Source organism: Dysidea avara, chromosome 15 (genome assembly GCF_963678975.1).
Source record: "Dysidea avara chromosome 15, odDysAvar1.4, whole genome shotgun sequence".
NCBI classification, from domain to species: Eukaryota; Metazoa; Porifera; class Demospongiae; order Dictyoceratida; family Dysideidae; genus Dysidea; species Dysidea avara.
The window spans coordinates 41,282-63,596 of record NC_089286.1 but is presented as its reverse complement, the minus strand read 5'-3'; the positions used below and the strand labels follow the sequence as shown (position 1 = coordinate 63,596).

The window sequence follows — 22,315 nt, the reverse complement described above, 5'->3', positions numbered from 1 at the left end:
ACTAGAGTAGCTAGAAATTATCCCTAATCACCATACCCCGGTGTACCTGTAGCACAGACATTAAGTTAATATTTTTTTGGGTTACAGCACATCAAACTAGAAATTCACCTCCATTAAAATCAGCTTTATTAACTCATGGTATGACAAGCACAACTAATACAATGCTTGGCTGCTGGGCCAGAGCACACGGTCTGGCTGGTCCGGCATTGGCTGGACCCTAGTCTTTACTGAATGCTCTATTAGAGTATCACGGTGACTGTTCTATTAGAGTATATTTTGATGACCACTCTAGAGTATATTGATCCTTTTACAAATTCAAGTAGCTGAAAAGTGTAGCCACTGTTCTAATCATATACATTGCTGTTCAAGCCACTACATCTCTGGTAATTGTCTTTCAATCTAAATGGTTTCTGTATAGAACTACGTAAATATTTGCTTCAGGAATTTTTTGTACCAAAATAAAATTGATATTGAATGATTGGTACAGTAGCACAAAATTACCATTGATGTTAACAAAGAGGAGAAAGAGACTTTGTATGTAAAGTAGCCTCCAGATGCCATTTCAGAGCATCTGTTTTCAAAAATTTCCCTGGGGGAGCATGCATGCCCCCAGACCCTCCTAGCTTGGCATGCTGTGCATGTGCCTGTGTGTACATAGCACATGCAGTTGAGGATGATTTTTGTGTTTGTAAATTGTTTGCTTAATTGTTTTGTATGTGTTGTAATTTTTTGTTCAGTTATTGTGTGTGTGCTGTTGTAATTTATATGTGTATATGTATGCTATTTTTGTGTTTCCTCCTCAGTCAGGGAAGAACGGCATTGCCGACTGACTTGAGGCTAATTTAAAAATCAAATCAAATCAAGTATCACAAAGATCTTATTAAATCAATAAAAAGTAGTGTACATGTATGACCTCCTTTGTAGTCCATGATCATGGCTGGACCACTCAAAATTTCTGGGCTCCGGCCTCATGTGGCCAGACCCTTTCCGCGCAGTCGCTTATTGATTGGAAATTATAAGCGCCGCGCTACTATAGCACGGCGCTGTGCGGAAAGGGTCTGGCCACACGAGACTAGGCCCCGGCCTGGCTCAATATGCTCACCTTTCAGATCGTGTGTGACTATCAGCCTAGCCACTGGGGCCTCCAATATCTACTGATTGGTTTCACCTGGACTTGTCACTTTAAACGCTTGACGAGGAGATGCTTCACCAGAAAACACGTGATACTTCGTTAATTCCGGTACTGTCTCCCGCGGATCGCTCCTGATAGTAGAAGCAGCGCAACGTTGAAGTCTCGGCTTGCCATGCTTGCAGTTTTGACGCATATTTGAAGAAGATATTTAAGTGGACTGTCGCATGATTCGAAAGGCTTGGCTGCTAAAGGTTAGTAGCTGCGGCTATCATGAAACCTGATCATTCTTTCTTATGTGATCAGGTTTCACAGGCAGTTCCTGTAATGAGTAATAGTAATATAACAGGTTTGGTTTTGTAGGCAGCACTATTTAGAACAAAATTAAACATTTTATCGTTATCATGCAAATGCCTAAATTAAATCTTTGCATATGGGTGCTTGGTGAACAGACTACCACGACTTCCATGGTCCAGTTTAATTCAATATATTGATGTATTTGTAATATCTGGGAACCAGTGCATATGGGTGGTTGGGGACCAGACTACCATGACTTCCATGGTTCAGTTAATTCAATGTATTGATGTATTTGTAATATCTGTGAACCAGTCTTTCTAGTCTATACTTGTCCCAGAAGGGTTAGCTGCTATATCAAAAGTGTTGATTTTTGTGATTGGGTGAGTGGAGTTTGATGCACATTTAAGTGTTGCTCATGCACATGATTTGTATCACACCCCATATAATGCTACAATTAAAGTTCAGAATATATATATTTTTTGAAAATTGTACCTTCTGGGATTAAAAGTTGAATGTGCTCAAGCTTAATTTGGTATACTTCTGCTCACAGGTATTGAATACCTGGCTCACCATGTGAGATTTTTTCATAGCCATATATTATCCTGAAAACATTTGAAGGTATGCAAATCTACCTGGGAAAATTTTGTAAGAACATTTTTGGAAGTTTTGTGTGCTCAGTAGTTATATACAGCAGTGTTATAGTTGTCACTCACAATTTTATTTGAGATTTAGGGGGGAAGTTCTCCCAACAGCCCTAGAATAAACACTGCTGGGAACCTGGTGCTGCCTCAAAATATTACGACGTACAGTGTACAACTATAGACTATTATTTATATCCTGGTAATTGTGGGATCAAGATATTTAATTCACATTGATTGTTAAAATGTATGCTTGATTTCTTGATGTGTAAATAGAAAGCCTTCTTGAAGTGGCTTGATTGTCCATTTTTTTGCATTGCTTGATCTCTTGCATTGTGAATTAGACCCTTGATTACTTTACTACAGTTTGATCCTGGGAGTCACTATACCTGTGAAAGTGACTACTGCTTGTTCGTGTGATTACTGGGCAGATAGTATAGTTGGTCTGCCCAGGAAAAGGAGACCAAATTTGCATATATTTTTAAAAGATTTGCCCTGACAAAGCTTAGTACTTGTATGTATGCAGTGATAATGATTTGTAGCATAAATAATATAGTACAAGTAGCTAGGTACTAATAGTTTTATGTATGGACAATCCTCATTGTGGGTCCGGACTTTAATGTACAAAAAAGTTCAGCTTTGTGAACTGAGGCCGATTCCTTTGATTACTGAAACCATAGACAAACCTGTAACTAGTAGTGACGTCACCATTGCGAATCCCTACTTTTACTATATTGTCTATGTTTGTACTGCAGCAATATAAACACTGCTTTATCACCCTGTTAAAGCATTCTTGGGCACTTAAAGGGGCTATTATACACTTGAGAATCTTGAAGAAGTCGTTTAAGAATTTAACTGGCAGTGAAACCATGAAGCTTACATATACAACATGTAGATAGCAACTTCTGACAGTCTGCACTAGTAGCTGCATGGGAGAACAACGTTAGCAACTAGCCATGGATAACAGTCTACTACTGTAAAAGGCATTAGCAAGCAGCTGAGGAGTAATAACGTGTATTTAGGTTTAATAACCATGTGTGTTGTAACAGCAGTGTTATTGCAGTAAAATTAAGTGTTTTGTCTCAGACAGAATTACTATGCCCTCACCACCTTTGTCATGATGCTAAGCAGTTTAGGAAACATTGTAAGCTAGCTCACTTGACGTATAATCATTTTACAAGGCCAGCTTTATGGTGTTAACAATCTGGGCACATACAGTAGCTAGCCCCTTTAAATGCTGTTCTATATCACCAAGGTAAACCATGTCACAATGCTTGCTTCACCGTGATCATTTTGATTTGAAAACCAGTCATCAAGTACCTGTACTTCATCTTTTACATTTTTGTTAAAATTAATTCAATTGTATAGCTAACTATTGGAACTCACATTAGTGTTGCCATAGACTACTGAGAGTAGGGTTGGGAGGTATTTAGGTATTAGTAGTTAAAAAGGTATTTTTCAGATACCAAAGTGGTTTTCTAAAAATACCGAATACCGAATTTGATGTAGTAGTTAATTTTTGGTGGTTTAGTGGTGACCATACGTATGTGAAGTCAAGCCTCATACAAACATGTTTACGCTGTGGACAAGTACAGAGCTATGAGTGTATGTTGAAGTATTCACAATGGTTTTAACTTTTTGGGATACTCCAAAACTTACTTTGTGGCACAATATTATTGTTGTTTCATTTGTTTCTTTTAAAACAATGTGGGTGTAAGTGCAAATCATAGCTTACCCAAGTTTAAAAGGTATTATAACAAGGTATTTAGTGATACCGAGGTATTTTTCCTAATACCGTACCGTTCTTCAAAAATGCAATACCGCCCATCCCTAACTGAGAGTAGCAGTTTAAACCATCATCAATTGAAACAGTAAACTATAGACTCTGGCAAACTATCTCGGAGTACTTTCATTAGGTTTGATTCTAGTTTCTTCATCTTGTAGGACCGGATAATGATATGTTAAGGTCAAGTGTTTCTGTGACTACCAGGCTTACGTCTTTATGATGAGTACTGCATTCTTCTTGAAGCCATATCTTCACCTAATAACATGCAATTTTCACTCTGTAGGTCTATAAGTAGTAAATCGCGTGTCCAAGTTTCCTTTCACACACTTTGAAAAGCACAATGTGTGGGTTAGAAAATGTGTACTCCAGAAATTCTTATAAATTCCTCATGCCTTTCAATAAAATGGTCTATTGTAAATGTGTTGTGATTATAACAATATATGTGACCCACTGAGCGAAAACCTGACTGTTTGCATAATGCCATTGCAATGTATGCCTATGCTTGCTACATAAATAAAGTTTTAATCGCTTCAGTACACAGTGAAGGAAGAGACTTGAGTTGAAATATCTAATATACCACTGGATTTGCTTCTTCATGGAGAGTAAGAATATCTTTGTTTCATTTCTGTACCATTAAGCAACCATGAGTTATGTGCATTTGTTTACATTGCTGTAAAACATAACTTTGTCGTCGCTGTTTCTAAGCTTGGTCAGCCTTTTTGCTTGATCCTAAATGCCCCGGTTTATGGTGAATTGAATGACACACTCCCTAGCCCATTTAATTTAAAACTTACGGTTGATTAAACAAGCGTTTGTAATTTTCTTCCCATATATGTAGGTACTGTACAAATTGATTGTTTTGCTCTTCAAGTTGCGTATTGCTATAACTCCAAAAGCATTTACCAGTTAAAGCTGAAACTTAACAACCCATTGGTTTTTCCCTCTAGACAACAAGAAAGTCATAAAAATGAAGTTTGAAGAAAATGCAAACTAGTTGGGTCTTTATTCAATGGGTCACACATTGTAGTTGGTGATATCTAGGAGAAATGTCATATCAGAGGAGAACACTACACATACCTATAAAGTAAACAGTGCTTTCCACAAATGTTGCCATTTGTTTGAATGGGTTTAGCCTGTAATAGCTGCCAAACAAATTAAATTATTATAGACCTTACTACATACTCCGTGTTGATGATAGCAATTTATTAGCCACTAGTGAGGTATGTTAATAATAATATCCATCCATTTATATATACAAACAATGTGGTACAGTGTATATCAAGTAAGTATATATCCATCCTTTTATTGCTTTTTGTGTTTTGTTAACTTCTTAATTATTTTGTGTGCATGTACAGCATCTTTGGTGTTTGCAAATTCGTAGTATTGCCTTTGGGTCTCAACGCTATGATTTAAATGTTTCGCTACTCCTCTATTGTCTTTGTCTGAGCAATGACGTGCTGCTTTGGTGCTAGTAATGATTCGAAATTCTGATGGCTTTGGTGGCTGAATATTTCGGATTCTTGTTCCCCGAAATGCTTGTGACATCCTTCTATACACTTGGTCTTATTCCTTGCCATTGGTTCTTAAAAATAGCAAGGGCCTGCATTCATCATTTTGAGGAATTATGTGCCTTCTCACCAAGCCATAATATAAATCAAGCAGTCTTGCTGCTTGATTTGTAAGTACAAGCTGTACCCTTCCCTGTGGTCCAGTTTTATGGCCCAGTATGTTAATTATTGTTTTCCCTCTGGAGTTGATTATCCGGCTTTTGTATTCTGTTTTGGTTGCATTCTGGACTACTCCAGATCTTTGCGAGTTTTGAAAAACAGCGTGTGCTGCACAGTAAGCTGTTAAAAGTTTTGCATCTTTGTCATTATATGCTTTTCTTAGTCGCTTTACCGAAGACTTGATTTCTTTATAGAGAGCCTTGCTTTCCAAGAGGTGTGTTGGGTTTTTGATAAATGGTAGTTTCTTTGTCACCTCAGTGCTATGCTTCTGACGTTGCAGTTTTTTAGATCTATTCAGGGACCGGATCCATAGCGTTAGCACATTTATGACTCTCTGTGCTTCCATATACCGTCTTTCACCTTTCTTGCTGTTGTCAGTGTGGTGCTGAATGAATGTTACAGCATGCCGTATCGTACGTAATTTATTCTGGATGGTACTTGGAGCTTTTCCTTCACCTTTTAACTGGCGGTAGTATTGCTCTAGGTTGTGACGTGATAGCAGTGTGTTGCTGTTAGCTGAAGTGCTACTGCTGCTGCTGCATTTGTAAAGAACTTGTGTACGTCTGCTGTGATGGCTTTTGCACTTTTTTTCCCTCTGTCGCCACCTGCTATGCCTTGCAAATATTTATAAAACTGTTTAAATTTTAAATCCAGTGGATCAAGGGGTCCTGCCTGTGCCTGTAATTACATATAAATGCACACAATATATATGTACACTGATATACCATATACAGACGTGCATGTACTCTACATTTGCATTCTAATATTAACTCTTGTTTATACTGTATGGTGCATGTACATTTGCGTTATAACATACATATAGAGGGTATCTTTTCATGTTAGCAATGGTTACTAGACACCATGTTGTTGAGGTAAAAACCATGCGAGATATTGAAACTTTTTGCTATTGGGAACCATTGAAGAAAGACTTGCTAAGCTGAGGTAGTTACTTATAGTAATAGTTAATTCAAGACCAGGAGTTAAGGGTACTGGGTCAACATTATGCCGCAAACCAACGAGTGGCTAAACTTTAATTCCCCTATTTCTTCCAGCTGTGAAGTGATATTTTCATTCAATGCATAACATAGAAACAATACCACAGTTGTCTTATTTTTGCTAGCATTTTTGACTCATAACTTGCTCTTTCATTACTCAACTCATAATTCGATCGTTCATTACTCAACTCATAACTCACTAATGCATGAAGTAACCTGTGATTATATGGAAATATTTACTGTAACATCAAACAGATATCTTCTATATGTAAGATTGCAATCAGTGTACGTACTAGTATGTATAACTACTTACCTTTACGTTACTTTCACTTTGATTGCTGCTGTCACTTCCGTCGCTTTCACTTTCTTCACTCCTTCCATCTTCTCCACTACTTTTGGTTTCTTCACTGTATTCGCTCTCTTCACTGCTTTTTCCTTCTTCACTGCTTTCACTTTCTTTGCTTTTCTCACTGCATTCACTGTGTTCGCTTTCTTCACTGGGTTCTCTTTCTTCACTGTGTTCCCTATCTTGACCTTCCTCACTTCTGCCTTCTCCCTACACAGAGGTTTAATCATAACTGGGGTTGCAAGAATTCTATATGTTTATGCAATCCTAGCAGAGCATATATTCATGTAATCAGGGTTAGAAATAACATTGTTACTTTAACCCTTAAACCTGCATAGAACTTTTGGGGACTGCATGCTTCACAATACAATCATAAATGTTGACATTAATTATGGTAACGTCACCTTTCAGCCTAAAACTGCCCATTGATAGAAATTATTTTTACTGAACTACGTACTTGGAGAAGTTTAATTGAACACTGTACCTATACAATGTTTTGCTAGTTATGAAACATTCAGTTGCAAATCAAGTTTCTGTGATTGAATATTCTTACTTGTTTAACTTTGATTGTGGGTTTCATCACGTAAGTCATATGGTCTGATACAGAATTTAATGGAATATTTGTTTCAGGTGCAACTACCATCGAGTATGGATCATTTTAGAATGGTTTGTAAAGTGTTTGCATTTCTTTTTGCTGAAGGGTGCTTAATACATGACACATTTTGGCCCCACACTTTGGTGCTAGAGTAAAAACCTTAGGGTCTGTTTGAATCCTCACCAGTTGAATAACATAAATTGTGTAGCCATAAGATACAGTGGGTAAAAATACTCATGGTACATGGTACGCACTGATAATAACCTCAAATCAATAAAACCTAAATGGAAAGTAAGAAAATCTTAGTTTCGTGTTTGCACAGTAAAGAATATGTGAGTTACGGGCACTTATTTATGATGTGATAAAAATATCGTTTACCATTGTTTTTTTTGTTATTGGAATGTCCCTCTTCTTTGTCAATACAGAGGCATGCAATATGAACACAAATGGCCCATTTACCACCTCGTGCCTTCTGCTCCTTTTTTCTCAGCAATAATTCACTATTGCAACCAATTCACTTCAAAATTTAATTGATTGGTCCAGTGGTATGCCACTGATGAAGCAGTACATGTCTTAAGATGGGGGTAGTTTGGCTCAGAGTCCCATTCCTTATCAAAAACCCTTGATTGAGCTGAGTCCCATGTTTATAGGGTTCATAGCTTATGTCAGTCGTGAGTTATGATCAATTATTTAAGCTCCTGTAATTTAAGGTGCTTTTTTCCATATTGTTTCTATATAAATTGAGTTTATCACTGTTCCAACTGTCTAGTGCTACAAATGATCATTCATCATATACGGCTGAAACTTTAGCTATCCACTCTTTTGTTACTGTAGATAACCAGAGGTTGGATGTGCAGCACCAGGGTAGATTCTATAGTCAAATCACTCTCATATTAAGCTTTAATTATATATACTGTTTTTCCTTATAAAAGCCACATTCAAATAAACACCAGGTCTTAAATAAAGGCCAAGGGGCACTACCTTAATATAATTAAGGGTTACAATAGCTTAATTTGTAGAACAAACTTTACTACAACTACTGAAACCTTTAACTTGTCAAAAGTATGTCGACTGCAGCTGCTACAAGAAAGCAAGAAACAACAAGATTTTTATCCATGGAGCCAGTGCTTCACTATTCCATTTGCTATAACTGATACATATTTATATTCTTTCCTCCCTTCTACCATCAAATATGTGAAATTGTTTACCCAATTCTCTAGTTATACTGGATGATATTAACCAATTCAAAGATGACTTATCCTTGCACCTCTTCCCTTATCTGATTTATGTATAATTATCTGTTCTTTTTGAGTTCTACACAGTAAATGATTCATAGATAGAATTGACAATGTCTCACTGAATGGTATTGAACAACTATGTACTCCACTTCACAAAACAGGCCTTCATATAATTTAGTTAAGCGGCGCTTAAAGCCTCCTCTGATAGATAACAGAAATGCAATAAAGTGAGATGCAAGGAATGTACCAAAAAATGGCCGGCGGTTTTTGCTCAGGCAGTTACATATGGATTTTATGGATTTTCCCCCTGTACTTTTTCTCATCTGAAATACAGTACAATGGTGCAAACCGTCAATGCATAAATAGCTTACCTTTTTACATTGCTATCATTTTCATCACTGTTGCTGTTGCTTCTGCTTTCTTCACTTGTCTAAAACATAGTACAATACTGTAGATTTATTCTAATTGCATTGGTGTGCTATTTACTTTTTCATTGTCACTCTGCTGGTTGCTGTCACTCCGCTGGCTGCTGTCACTCTGCTGGCTGCTGTCACTCTGCTGGCTGCTGTCACTCCGCTGGCTGCTGTCACTCTGCTGGCTGCTGTCACTCTGCTGGCTGCTGTCACTCTGCTGGATGCTGTCACTCTGCTGGCTGCTGTCACTCTGCTGGCTGCTGTCACTCTGCTGGCTGCTGTCACTGTTAGTCTCATTCATCTTCATCTGTCATATTATGTAAAGTTTTGATTACAAATTTAGAAATGATGTATGTACATGTAGTAATTGCTTTGGCTATTACAACATGGTCAGTACATACTATTGAATGTACTTTAACCGAGTCAATATATACATATGTATACATGTGCCATATATGTTGGGTCAAAGAGAAAAGTAATGAAACAAGGGAAAGGAATTTACATATTTCTGAGCACAAAGTGGTACTGTGAGTGCATGCAAAATTTGACTTGTAGTTTGGGATCTTTACTTACAACAATGATTGTAGCATTTATAGCCAGGTATGTATGTATATCTGCAGCTGTAGGTAGCCTCTCTTGTCTCACTACTCATTACCTAGAGCCTGAATAACTAGATACTAAATGCAAGGTCCAAAATCACTTTTAGGAAATAAACACCAGGGCATGCATGCATATGTGCATAAAAGGAAGTCTCCACTGGGGGAGAAGCGTGCTCCACCAGATTCACCACTGTATAATAATTATAATAATAATGTACTGTATATTTTAATGCATTTTTATGGATATACCTTGCCCAATTCATGGTGAACAGATTCAGAATGACACAAGTCTCTGTATCCCATTGCACTTGATACTTACGATCAATAAAATTTTAAAAAACTTTTTTGCTATTTAACCCATTGGTTTTATCCTCTAGACAGCAAAAAAGTCATTGCAACTCTGATGTACAGTCTTAAAACTAGTCTGGAATTCTTTTTTGTCTGCAGTACATTACAGTGTAAAGTGCATAGCCACTCGAGCATCAAATGCAAAGGGTAATGGGGTCACCTTATGTAGGATTTTTTGTTTTAAAAATCATCACAAGCCAAAGCTGTTATGATGGACTTTAAATAGAATTGTTGTACCATTTCAGTAATCTCCAAAACACTGCTTGTGCTTTTGTTCATTAGTGACCATGCAAACACTTAATTGTGACTCTCTGAGCGAAAACTCTGTTTACATTTTTCTCGAACTTCATATTGGTGTTCCCAGCACAGTAGAAAATTAGTTTCACCAATGTTTGTGTGCTATATACTTGTACAGTGTAACAATACATGATTCAGTTTATTAACCATGCTAGTATTAAACCCTGTATGTACTGCATACATAAATTTGTTATGGACATACTTTTGATGATTGTGGGAGCAATCCATATCTGATCTAAATGTATAGAATATCTACACTCTGATCATATACACAGTACACCAACCTTCTTGGCCATAGCTAGGTGTTTATCCCTCTCTTCTTTTGCCATTTTGTGTGTCACACGGTAGTGATCTGCCAGCTTCTTTACTAGTGAATAGCACCCTTCAACAGTGCATTCCTGCCTTGGCCTTTCATACTGCTGTTTTTTTGTCTTTTTACATCTGTAATCAAACATCAGCTGCTCTCCAGCTTTGATGTCTCTGCTGGCAACAAATCCAATTCTTAACCGTTGGTGGTGGTGGTCTCCTATCAGCACTGGTGGCATCTGCTTGACATTGGCATTTCTTATGGCATTCTGAATATATCTACCAGGGTCATTGACGTGGGATGTAGCATCAAAAACATACTGTTGATCCTGGTAGGTAGCAAACAAGCAATATTTTCTCTTCTCATCAGTCTCCTCTACCATTGCCACTGAGCTACCATATTCACAGACAAATTGTCCAGCATGGAAATCTTTGGTAGCATATGCACCTTTCTGATGATTGTCTATTGTTCTCACGATGACATTTGATCTTGAATATCCCTTCCCCTTCAGAAGCCCCCAAAGATAAGACTCTGAAGGAGTTGCCAAAGGGTGAGGATCAGCATCATCATCAGTCATTCCTTCATATGGTCCTTCACTGCTGCTTCCATCTGTTGAAACGTGCATTTACAAAGAATCGTTTTAAAATGATACATACAGTGCTAATGATGAAGGCATTAGCACTATTTGTAGTGTATGTACAGTGGATCTTTAACACCTTTGCTGACTGTCCTATTAAAGCATTTCATAGATTATGTTCTGTTGAAGTAGTGGGCTTCACACTCAGTTTCACTTATGTGAACACTAAGCTACGTAACTCTAGAGACAACGGCAGTGTTTATAGATAACCAGCTGGGTCAACTGTATCTACTTAAAGGTGGCAAGTACAAAGACCATAATGGAAGTAGGTTGAATAAAAGTTCCACTTCCATCGAATCTCAACAGTAACAGCATTTAGACTTCAAAAAATCAGGCTTAGATGGTTTAATCTCTCTTATTGTATGTGTAGTCAGGGGCGGATCCAGCACCTGGCAAGGGGAGGGGCACAAACAGCGAAGTAGTAGTTGGTTAGGGAAAGCCAGATCCTCTTGAGTTGCTGCATTTTTGAAGCAGCAAATAATACACCCCTTAGTAGTATCTCACTGTTGATTTTTACCATTTTGGCCTTTATGAAGTCTTTAAAGCTGTTTAAAGGTTCTGAATATCTTAAGCAACAGCAACACGATAATTATTTTTAGAGGCGCTTAGTACTCACGAATGTGCTGGGTGACAGTTTCGTAGCTAGTTTGGCTTTGGTTCACTTTAGTTTCAGGTGAATTCGTAATAAATGCTGGTAAAATGTACATATTTTCGTGAGTTTTATAAGCTGATCTTTGCCTGGCATGAAGTTTAGTGCTTTAATCAGAATTAAGTATGGCTCCTCCACGAGGTGAAGGGGGATGGGGAATTTGCCCCAAATGCCTCATCCTGGATCTGCCATTGTAGTAAGTTAGAAAAGATTCAAAACAAAGCCCACTTAGAGAAGATAATCATGTACAGAAGATACGTACGTAAGTAACTCATGATAATCTACTTTCAACTTTTAAAAAAAATGCCTGGGTGTTGACTGTGCAAGGAAATGTTTTACTTTCTACTTGACCAGGTAGCCTTGACCTTATCACTTCACAGGTAGCTGTGACCATATCACTTGAGCTTCATGACCAGGTAGCTGTGACAACCATTTATGAGTAAATTACAATTTACACTTTCATGTGGGAACAGTGACTATAGAAATGGACAATGGTGTCCTTTTTACTGTCTTCCCATTTTGTGTGTCATGTCTCAACATATGTGATTGTATCTGCAAGAATGCTACATTTTAGCACAAGCCTAATAATAGTATAGTAGAATGCATTAAGTGAAACAGCTGCAAATTCAAAATATTCTTTAAAAATTGAGCTCTTGTTAGAAGGTGCCAATGGAATTAACCTTGATAGTATCGTGTTATCCAAAAATTCAAGAGAGTCAGAAGATGTCAGAAGATGTTATCCAAAAATTATCCAAAAATTATCCAAAAATTATCCAAAAATTATCCAAAAATTCAAGAGAGTCAGAAGATGTTCTCAGAAGATGTAAGATACAGTACGAGCATTAGTCTGCCTAGTTGCCGACTCTCTTGAATTTTTGCTGGTTGTAGGAAGTATAAAGCCATGGATTTGTCTGTTCTTGTATAACATGATGGTGTAAGTTGTATATGCATAGAGGACTGCTTCTGTAAGTTATGATCAATATACTGGTGTTTTTTCCGTATTGTCTCTGCATGTACAAATCAAACCTCTTTTATTGCCACTTTGTAGCTTTTTAGTTTCTCTTGGCTTCTAAGGTTACCATTATATATCTATAGTAGATAAAGGAAATGTAATAATGTACAAACTTGTGGGGTTCTTGCAGATGTTGTCACATTGGATAGATCAACCATATACACAATATTGCTGCCTTACCATTGGTCTCCTGATCATCACTACTGTCCAAAACAATTATTCCTGCATGTGAGCAAATTTTCAAGGTACATGTGTTGTATACAATATATGTGTACCTCCCTCAGTGATGGCAGATTGAGAATACTCTCTGTGTGTCTCAGCAGTAGCTGGTGATGACTATGTAAGCAAGTGTCCATGTCAATGTGAAGTTTACATACCTCCCTCGGTAATGGAAGATTGAGAGGACCCTCCATGTCTCTCAGCAATAGCTGGTGATGACTATGTAAGCAAGTGTCCATGTCAATGTGAAGTTTACATACCTCCCTCGGTAATGGAAGATTGAGAGGACCCTCCATGTCTCTCAGCAATAGCTGGTGATGACGTCAACATTGTGTAAGCAAGAGTTCATGTAAATGTAAAGCTAACATACCTCCCTTAGTGATGGTTGATGAAAAGGACCCTCCATGTCTCTTAGTAGTAGCTGGTGATGATGTCAAGAAATATTTCATGTCAATGTGAAGTTTACATACCTCCCTTAGTGATGGTTAATGGAGAGGACACTCTGTGTCTTTCCGTAGCTGGTGATGATGTCAAGATAATGTAAGCATTTCATGTCTATGTGAAGTTTACATACCTCCCTTAGTGATGGTTAATGGAGAGGACCCTCTGTGTCTCTCAGCAGTAGCTGGTGATGATGTCGAGATTATGTAAGCAATATTTCATGTCAATGTGAAATTTACATACCTCCCTTAGTGATGGTTGATGAAAAGGACCCTCCATGTCTCTCAGTAGTAGCTGGTGATGATGTCAAGAAATATTTCATGTCAATGTGAAGTTTACATACCTCCCTTAGTGATGGTTAATGGAGAGGACGCTCTGTGTCTTTCAGTAGCTGGTGATGATGTCAAGATTATGTAAGCAATATTTCATGTCAATGTGAAGTTTACGTACCTCCCTTAGTGATGGTTAATGGAGAGGACCGTCTGTATCTCTCAGCAGTAGCTGGTGATGATGTCAAGATAATGTAAGCAATATTTCATGTCAATATGAAGTTTACATACCTCCCTTAGTGATGGTTAATGGAGAGGACCCTCTGTGTCTCTCAGTAGTAGCTGGTGATGATGTCAAGAAATGTTTTCATGTCAATGTGAAGTTTACATACCTCCCTTAGTGATGGTTAATGGAGAGGACACTCTGTGTCTTTCAGTAGCTGGTGATGATGTCAAGATAATGTAAGCATTTCATGTCAATGTGAAGTTTACGTACCTCCCTTAGTAATGGTTAATGGAGAGGACCCTCTGTGTCTCTCAGCAGTAGCTGGTGATGATGTCAAGATAACGTAATGTAAGTAATATTTCACGTGAAGTTTACATACCCCCCTTAGTGATGGTTGATGGAGAGGACCCTCTGTGTCTCTCAGTAGCTGGCGATGACGTCAAGATTATGTAAGCAATATTTCATGTCAATGTGAAGTTTACGTACCTCCCTTAGTGATGGTTAATGGAGAGGACCGTCTGTGTCTGTCAGTAGCTGGTGATGATGTCAAGATAATGTAAGATATTTCATGTCAATGTGAAGCTTACGTACCTCCCTTAGTGATGGTTAATGGAGAGGACCCTCTGTGTCTCTCAGTAGTAGCTGGTGATGATGTCAAGAAATGTTTTCATGTCAATGTGAAGTTTACATACCTCCCTTAGTGATGGTTAATGGAGAGGACACTCTGTGTCTTTCAGTAGCTGGTGATGATGTCAAGATAATGTAAGCATTTCATGTCAATGTGAAGTTTACGTACCTCCCTTAGTAATGGTTAATGGAGAGGACCCTCTGTGTCTCTCAGCAGTAGCTGGTGATGATGTCAAGATAACGTAATGTAAGTAATATTTCACGTGAAGTTTACATACCCCCCTTAGTGATGGTTGATGGAGAGGACCCTCTGTGTCTCTCAGTAGCTGGCGATGACGTCAAGATTATGTAAGCAATATTTCATGTCAATGTGAAGTTTACGTACCTCCCTTAGTGATGGTTAATGGAGAGGACCCTCTGTGTCTCTCAGTAGCTGGTGATGATGTCAAGATAATGTAAGATATTTCATGTCAATGTGAAGTTTACGTACCTCCCTTAGTGATGGTTAATGGAGAGGACCCTCTGTGTCTCTCAGCAGTACCTGGTGATGATGTCAAGATAATGTAAGAAATATTTCATGTCAGTGTGAAGTTTACATACCTCCCTTAGTGATGGATAATGGAAGGAACCCTTTGTGATGCTTACTAGTAGCTGGTAGTTGTACAATCACATGATCACATAAGTAAAAATTATATTCTGTACCTTGAGTTACAGATGATTCTGTAAAATAATATAAAATACCTCATACAATTAAATCAACAATAAAGACATGTATACTTAAATGCCTTTAGTTTAATCGAGATATGTACAGTATGTAGTGTTTTATGTGCATGAGTTCAATGGGGCCTGTTATTGTGTTGTACTTAGCTTACTACTTTTGTGTTTTTTATTGATGTACTAATTGCTTTCGTGAAACCATAATGTCAAACTATATTTGGCTGGACTTATTGACACAAATATCATCTTTTTGCACAAACAAAGTACATAATATTATGTGTTACATCGCTACATGCATACTATCCTAATAGAGCCATACAACAGCAAAATCAGATACTTTATCAACTAGGTCAGCAGGAAACACTCACGGATTTAGCTAGCCAAGTGACAAACAATTGGTGAGAATTAGGCTACATACCCATTAAAAACTCAGCACAGCTTTGCATTATTTAAGTCCCTACCATATAAGCAGGACATTTGACATAGAATTAAATTTTGTGGTTGGTTATATAAACATGCTATTAAAATTGACTTCTGCTTTTTAGATTAAAAAAATTACAATAACATCTAAAGCATACAACATACAATTAAACACAAAGATGTCTGTAATAACTAGACCATCCCTCTTCAGAACCTCTCAGCCTGATGTCTAAAGGAGCATATGTCCATATGTTAGTAACCGCACCAAGAAAGCTTCTAAAAAGATCCAAAGATTTTTATGGTATCTGACTTTTATTCTGCTTTTCAAAAACCGATATTCAGTTTAAGGTGGCACTGAAGTAATTATGTTATGCCATACAATTTCTATTTGCACAGGTGATTGTGAACTTCAGTAGTATAATATAGCCTGCATGTATCTAAAACTTTCTTATGATGTCGTAACTTGACATATACAGTACCATGCAAGTTATGTTAAATCACCCACTTGAATTGCATGCCATAAACTCTGATTGGAAACCGGTTTTAAAATAATTTACCCAAATATCAATGCAGCTTCTCTGCTAACAAGTAACATGGTTAGCACTAGAAAGAACTGTATAAAATATGAGACACAAATTACTATTGTAGCTACAGTATGTAACTTTACATGCCCTTGTAAATCTGTGAAAACTATGCCAACTGTCACTATATACTGTTTGGAGCACACCCTTGCCAGCTAGACCCTCAAAGTTTGGTAAAGGCACTGAGGCAGCATTTCGTATAGGGCTGTGGATCATCTTTTCGAAATTCACCCTCGACAGGCATGTAAGGCTATGTTTAAAGATATGGGTGGCCATTGTAACTTGTTGCTGTTGTTAAAAAGAAATTACTGCCAAGGTGGAATATATTCAATATGAAATACCTTCGTTTGTTCTAGTTTTTTGTGCTTTTCTTACAGTAAATGACCTCAAACATGATGTCCTAATAGCTTTGTAAGGTTTCATTTCATTATTTACATACTTTCTGTGCCACCTTAGTTGACTTGTCTCTTCTGTAATGTATTTCAAATTAGATAACATAGCAGTGACACTGCTATAGATTTAAAAAATCTGATTAACATATTACATAACATTTCAGTGGCTCATACCTAACTTCAGGGTTGGCAAATGCAGTGTAGGAGTTGAATACCCACATGAAGTAGGCTGCTTTTCTTACAAGTTGAACAAGTTCACAAAAGACTTTGCATGCCCAGCAATTTGCCAACAATGTGGCCAAGTGCCACTTTGCAGTAAACACATATACAGGCCTAACCATTGGCTTCCTGATCATCACTGCTGTCCAAAACAATTATTTCTGCATGTGAGCAAATTTTCAATGTACATACAGGTACACGTGTTGTATACAATATATGTGTACCTCCCTCAGTGATGGCAGATTGAGAATACTCTCTGTGTGTCTCAGCAGTAGCTGGTGATGACTATGTAAGCAAGTGTTCACGTCAATGTAAAGTTTACATACCTCCCTCGGTAATGGAAGATTGAGAGGACCCTCCATGTCTCTTAGCAGTAGCTGGTGATAACGTCAACATTGTGTAAGCAAGAGTTCATATGAATGTAAAGTTTACATACCTCCCTTAGTGATGGTTGATGAAAAGGACCCTCCATGACACTTAGCAGTAGCTGGTGATTGTACAATCACATCATGTAAATGTATATTCTGTACCCTGAGTCACAGATGACTTGTTGGTGGTCACTACTTTACCATTAATGCAGTAGCTTAATTATGTAGCCAAATAGCTTATGTCTAGCCTCCAACACATGTTACACAGCATGCTGAGCATCTGATTTATACGGATCAAACAATTGGTGGCCTATATCAGCCTGTGTCCAATTTTTGAACTGATTATCAGTGCACCACTATATTTGTTATCTGTAAACTTGCTATATGTTAACACATACGTAAATGTAATATCATTGCTACTATTCCTGTTTGTAGAAACCTGTACATAAGATCGGCTAAATTTGGGCAGCAGTGTTCACATGGTAGAACCACGGATATTACCAGCCAAAAGATTGGTGGGAATTTTTATTCAAACTATTGAGTGGCCGCCGCCAGTATTATCTGAACTTAGTATAATTATGTTGATTGACATTCTGTTTATGTGAAAAGTAGATCACAAAATGGAATAGCAATTGTTACTGGTATCACTACGTTGTATAGATCATTGTCCAAGTTGGTCACTACTTCCCCTGCAAACTAAAATCTGGTTGACTGCTCTATTAGAGTAGTTACAAGTGTTGCACAACCCCTCCCTAATCGAAGAAGCCAAATGAAAAATAAGCAAGCCCTCTGGCTTTGGAGCTTGCAGCTTGTGTGTCTATACTTTAATGCAACAAAATATACTACATATAACACGTACCTTTTCCCGTATTCTCTTTATTCTAAAGAAATAGATGACTACAGCTAGATCCCTGTATGGGCTATCTGACTTTGCTTACCACTTTATTTCGTTTGTCCCTTGCTTTATCCATAGTGGCTAGCTAACCAGTACAGCGAAAGACTTGACTAGCAACTAAATCAATATTATACGTAGCTAATTGGCGCAATTGAGCATACGTCATCAATCGCCCTCATGCTCTAATAATTAATTACATAATTATACGGCTTAGCTACTTACCAAAGAACATGCTCATAATACAATCCTTTCTTGCCTGCCCCTGTTGCAGGGATAAATAACTTGGAATGTGTGCCTAGCTAGCTCTATGCTATGCACAAAGTTGTAACATTAAGTCATCATCATCTTATTGATTCTGTGGTGTGTACTTAATGGAGATGGACTAAGATGTTCAGTAAAGACTTGGATAGCAACTGCAGTTGTCAGAAGAAAATGTTTTCTCCATAATTAGATTGTTATGACTCCCCTTGTGGGAAGTGTGTGCCTGTGTGATAAACTATATTATTGTTAATATGGGTAGTGCATGAATTGACTAGGACCGATTTTCCGAAACAGTCATCGAGACCGTTCGTTTAGTCAGAGGTGTGATGAAGTGACTCTAATACAACACACGCTATTCTATTAGAACGCACAGTTGGTGACAAAATGTTCAGTCATTGGTTGTGTAGCGTGGCTAGTTTCCCATATGTACTTGAAGTGACTGGCTTCCCAATGAAATTGTGCACCTAAGGCTAAGTAAAGAAACCCTTCGTCAACACATAAAATAGCCGTGTATTCGGTCCTTCCTGAAGCTTGACCTCCACACTTCCGGTAACACGGAGTGTTTCAACGCGTGAACTCCGTTTCCAATCCCGGTCTTTTAAGTAATATACTATCTATGACATTATCTACAGTGTCTGCTGTGGCAAATTTAGTTTAGGTATGGGCTTGTATCCTAGCTTAACTTAAACCAATTAAGAGTCCATAATAAAAAAAATTGTTGGACTCCTGATTAAACAAATAATGGCTTACAATTTTTCATCGTTAACAGCCCCACAAGTGCCTTATTGGCATGCAGCAGTACAGTACCTTTGTGTCCTTCAAAAGTGTACCACATTTCTTTTTTAACAGTGCAAGGTGTTGACTCATGGTAGCATGGCAATTGTTTCATGTTGCCTAGCTATCACATGATACTGTTAATAATACTGCTGGTAAAACATACTTGAAAATGAATCATAACCATTTGACTCTTCAGTAACTGATAGCTGAGGTGTGCATACCATTTTCCTTGTATAAAAGGCCAGGCATTTATTTCTTATAATCCACTCGCAAAACCTTATAACATAGAGTTAAAATTAAAAAAATTTCCTGGGGGCATGCCCCAAACCCCCAGAATAACATCCACGTCTGTTATATCCAAATTTGCTGTCCCTTAATTCTTTAGTCTGCACTTGATACTGTACCAGAAGCAAGCACAATTAAGTAGCTTACATTATACCTAACACAATTCTATTTGATATTGTTACCAGATTCAATTTCAAATTACACAATTTTCTGGAAAATCTTGCCCCCACACCCCCTAGATTTAAATTTGCATTTAGCAAAAGTTTGGAAACCAGTCACCAAAATTCTTGGGGTTGCCCGTCCCATTTGCATTAATGGTCCACACTGAGCATTGTACTCAATTCTAGATGTTATACGGTCCTGTGCAGTGTACCAATAACACTGGTATACATGTACAGTATGTAGCACAGAGCAGTGTAGCATACATATTAATGTTTCACCTGAGTTGTTTGTTTGCCACTTTTCTTGTACTTGAATGATGTATTCTACAAATACACATAATATATAAAGTACAGTAGTAGAGATCACTACACCAACATTCTATATACACCTGGAAGTACTGCTTATATAATACATGCAACCTTTAAATGTATACATTTTTTTCTATAATTATATGGTAGGAGAATGGTAAACACTGTACCTTGTCTGATCGTTGTATCAACCCTTGTCTTATCTGCAGTTAATTGAATGTACAATATTACATCACTACATCTGTGTAATTGTGTACCTTTCTTGCGATTGCCAAATGCTTGTCTAACATTTTCTTTGACATTTTGTGTGTTACTCGGAGATGATCAGCCAGCTTTTTCACCACTGCACAACATCCTTCAACTGTGCATTCTTGTGCTGGACGTTCTTTGGGTTTAATTTTCTGCAGGGTGGTCCCAGCTGCCCTGGCATCTGTTTTCAGCCATGGCAAGGTTTTGTCCTTTACCCCATAACTGAAAAAAAGCTCCTCCCCTCTTTTGATTTCTTTTTTTGCAACAAAGCCAATCCGTATTCGATCGTTAATCATAATTGGGGGCATTTTTTGCAAGTTGGTGTTTTTGCTGGCATGATTGATGTACCTACCAGGGTCATTGATGCGGGAAGCTGCATCAAATATTTATGACCCCGGTAGGTAGCATCCAAGCAGTAGCATCCTATGCCAAGCTGTGCATTCCTTTGTTCTCCCCATTCATCCTCATCATCATCATCAGTTCTGATTCTTACTACACTACTATATTCGCAAATGAAGTCCCCACTGTTGAAGTGTCTTGCTGCAAATGCTGATCTGCCTCTGGCCTTTACTTTTCTTATAATTACATTCTGGCGTGATAGTTGCTTTGCATCTTGCATTCCTCTTTCATAACACTCCCTAGGTGTTTGCATAGTACTATCATCATCACTTTGTTGATCTGTACATTATAGAAGTACACAGTGCGTAATTCGGTATGTTAGTTATGTACTTATAGTGTAATAAAGTATAGGCAATTTACATGGCTACCTATATTCTATATAATGCCACTAAACTAAATTATTTTACCTTTTGGATTTTGTGACTGGCCTTAACAAATTTACTTGGCAATTTTACCTTAACCTTTAGTATCAAAAATCAATAAGGAAAATGGTCAAACTTGACCAGTGCTCATTGCTCTAAAGTGATGTTACAGCCTATAATTTTAAAATTGATTGTGCTAAATAAAGTTGTGGCATTTGACCAAGGAAATACGGTGGACACAATCAATTAATAACATGACAGGTTATTTGCAACACTAAAAGGAATTTTATGTAATCTGTTATTTACATGTATTTTTAAAGTGATTCATACATGTACATGTACATGTAGGTCCCTAACATATAGCTAAAGTGTAAAGCTAAGGTGTACTTCATGACCTCATTAATAAGACCACCTCATTATAGTGACCATGTCAAGTAGGTCCCAAACATAGCTAAAATGTACTTCATGACCTCATTAATAAGACCACCTCATTATAGTGACCATGTCAAGTAGGTCCCAAACATAGCTAAGGTGTACAGTATAATTATAGCACATGGCTTAAATTGTAAAACTGTACATACAAAACTGTGACATACAGTATGACATCACTTATTATCAGTTATTAAGAAAGTGATTTTCATGTACAACGGGCCTCACTAACCCGAACAGTAATCCGAAAACTTGCTAATCTGAACAGTTGAAATGACTGTTCTGTTAGAGTGTGTTATCAACACGTGTATGTTCTATTTGAACTAGGCTCTGTATGCATGGGTTCACTTATCCAAACATATAATCTGAACACACTTTTGTCAACTTGAAAAAAGAGCTGTTTGGATTAGTGAAAATCCACTGTATCAAGATTAGGCCTAATTGACATATACACTGTATCATTGTTAGGTAGTTGTACATGTACTGTAGGTCTTATGAGTCCATACTATGGTATAATGATCATGTCAAATGTATAAAGCACTGTGCATGACCCCAGTATGTAAGTCCTAACACTTGATCATGTATTACCTAACCCTTCACTTCTAGCTTCGTAAACACCCACTGCAAATGAAACTGCAAAGTGACTAGTAAAAGTGTCAGTTTTAAGAAATTTGTGATAGAATAAACAGAACACTA

The 22,315-nt window shown here is 37.6% G+C and overlaps 1 protein-coding gene and 1 long non-coding RNA gene across 12 annotated transcripts in view; one reads left to right on the top strand and one right to left on the bottom strand.

Annotated features, from left to right (window-relative positions):
* Positions 1–22,315, bottom strand: part of LOC136245365 (uncharacterized) — a 78,024-nt gene that overhangs the window by 26,392 nt on the left and 29,317 nt on the right. The window contains exon 4 of one of the 3 annotated variants that reach the window (XM_066036851.1): positions 20,880–21,107. The exons of the other annotated variants lie outside the window; for them this stretch is intronic. The gene's annotated coding sequence lies outside the window, so the exon portion shown is untranslated. Of the gene's footprint in view, positions 1–20,879; positions 21,108–22,315 lie in introns of those variants that run through there. 3 annotated transcript variants of the gene reach the window in all.
* On the top strand, positions 1,134–17,916 carry LOC136245510 (uncharacterized). Of its 9 annotated transcripts, none has more exons than XR_010695903.1 (20): positions 1,134–1,383; positions 13,144–13,241; positions 13,298–13,455; positions 13,511–13,565; positions 13,612–13,772; positions 13,816–13,879; positions 13,926–14,086; positions 14,133–14,196; positions 14,243–14,404; positions 14,448–14,516; positions 14,557–14,617; positions 14,664–14,724; positions 14,769–14,930; positions 14,974–15,042; positions 15,083–15,143; positions 15,190–15,250; positions 15,295–15,358; positions 15,405–15,477; positions 17,358–17,523; positions 17,570–17,916. It is a non-coding gene; the product is annotated as an uncharacterized lncRNA (long non-coding RNA). The 9 variants fall into 9 exon arrangements; XR_010695905.1 differs by having other exon boundaries at positions 13,298–13,565; positions 17,358–17,413; positions 17,469–17,523; XR_010695908.1 differs by having other exon boundaries at positions 13,298–13,565; positions 14,448–14,511.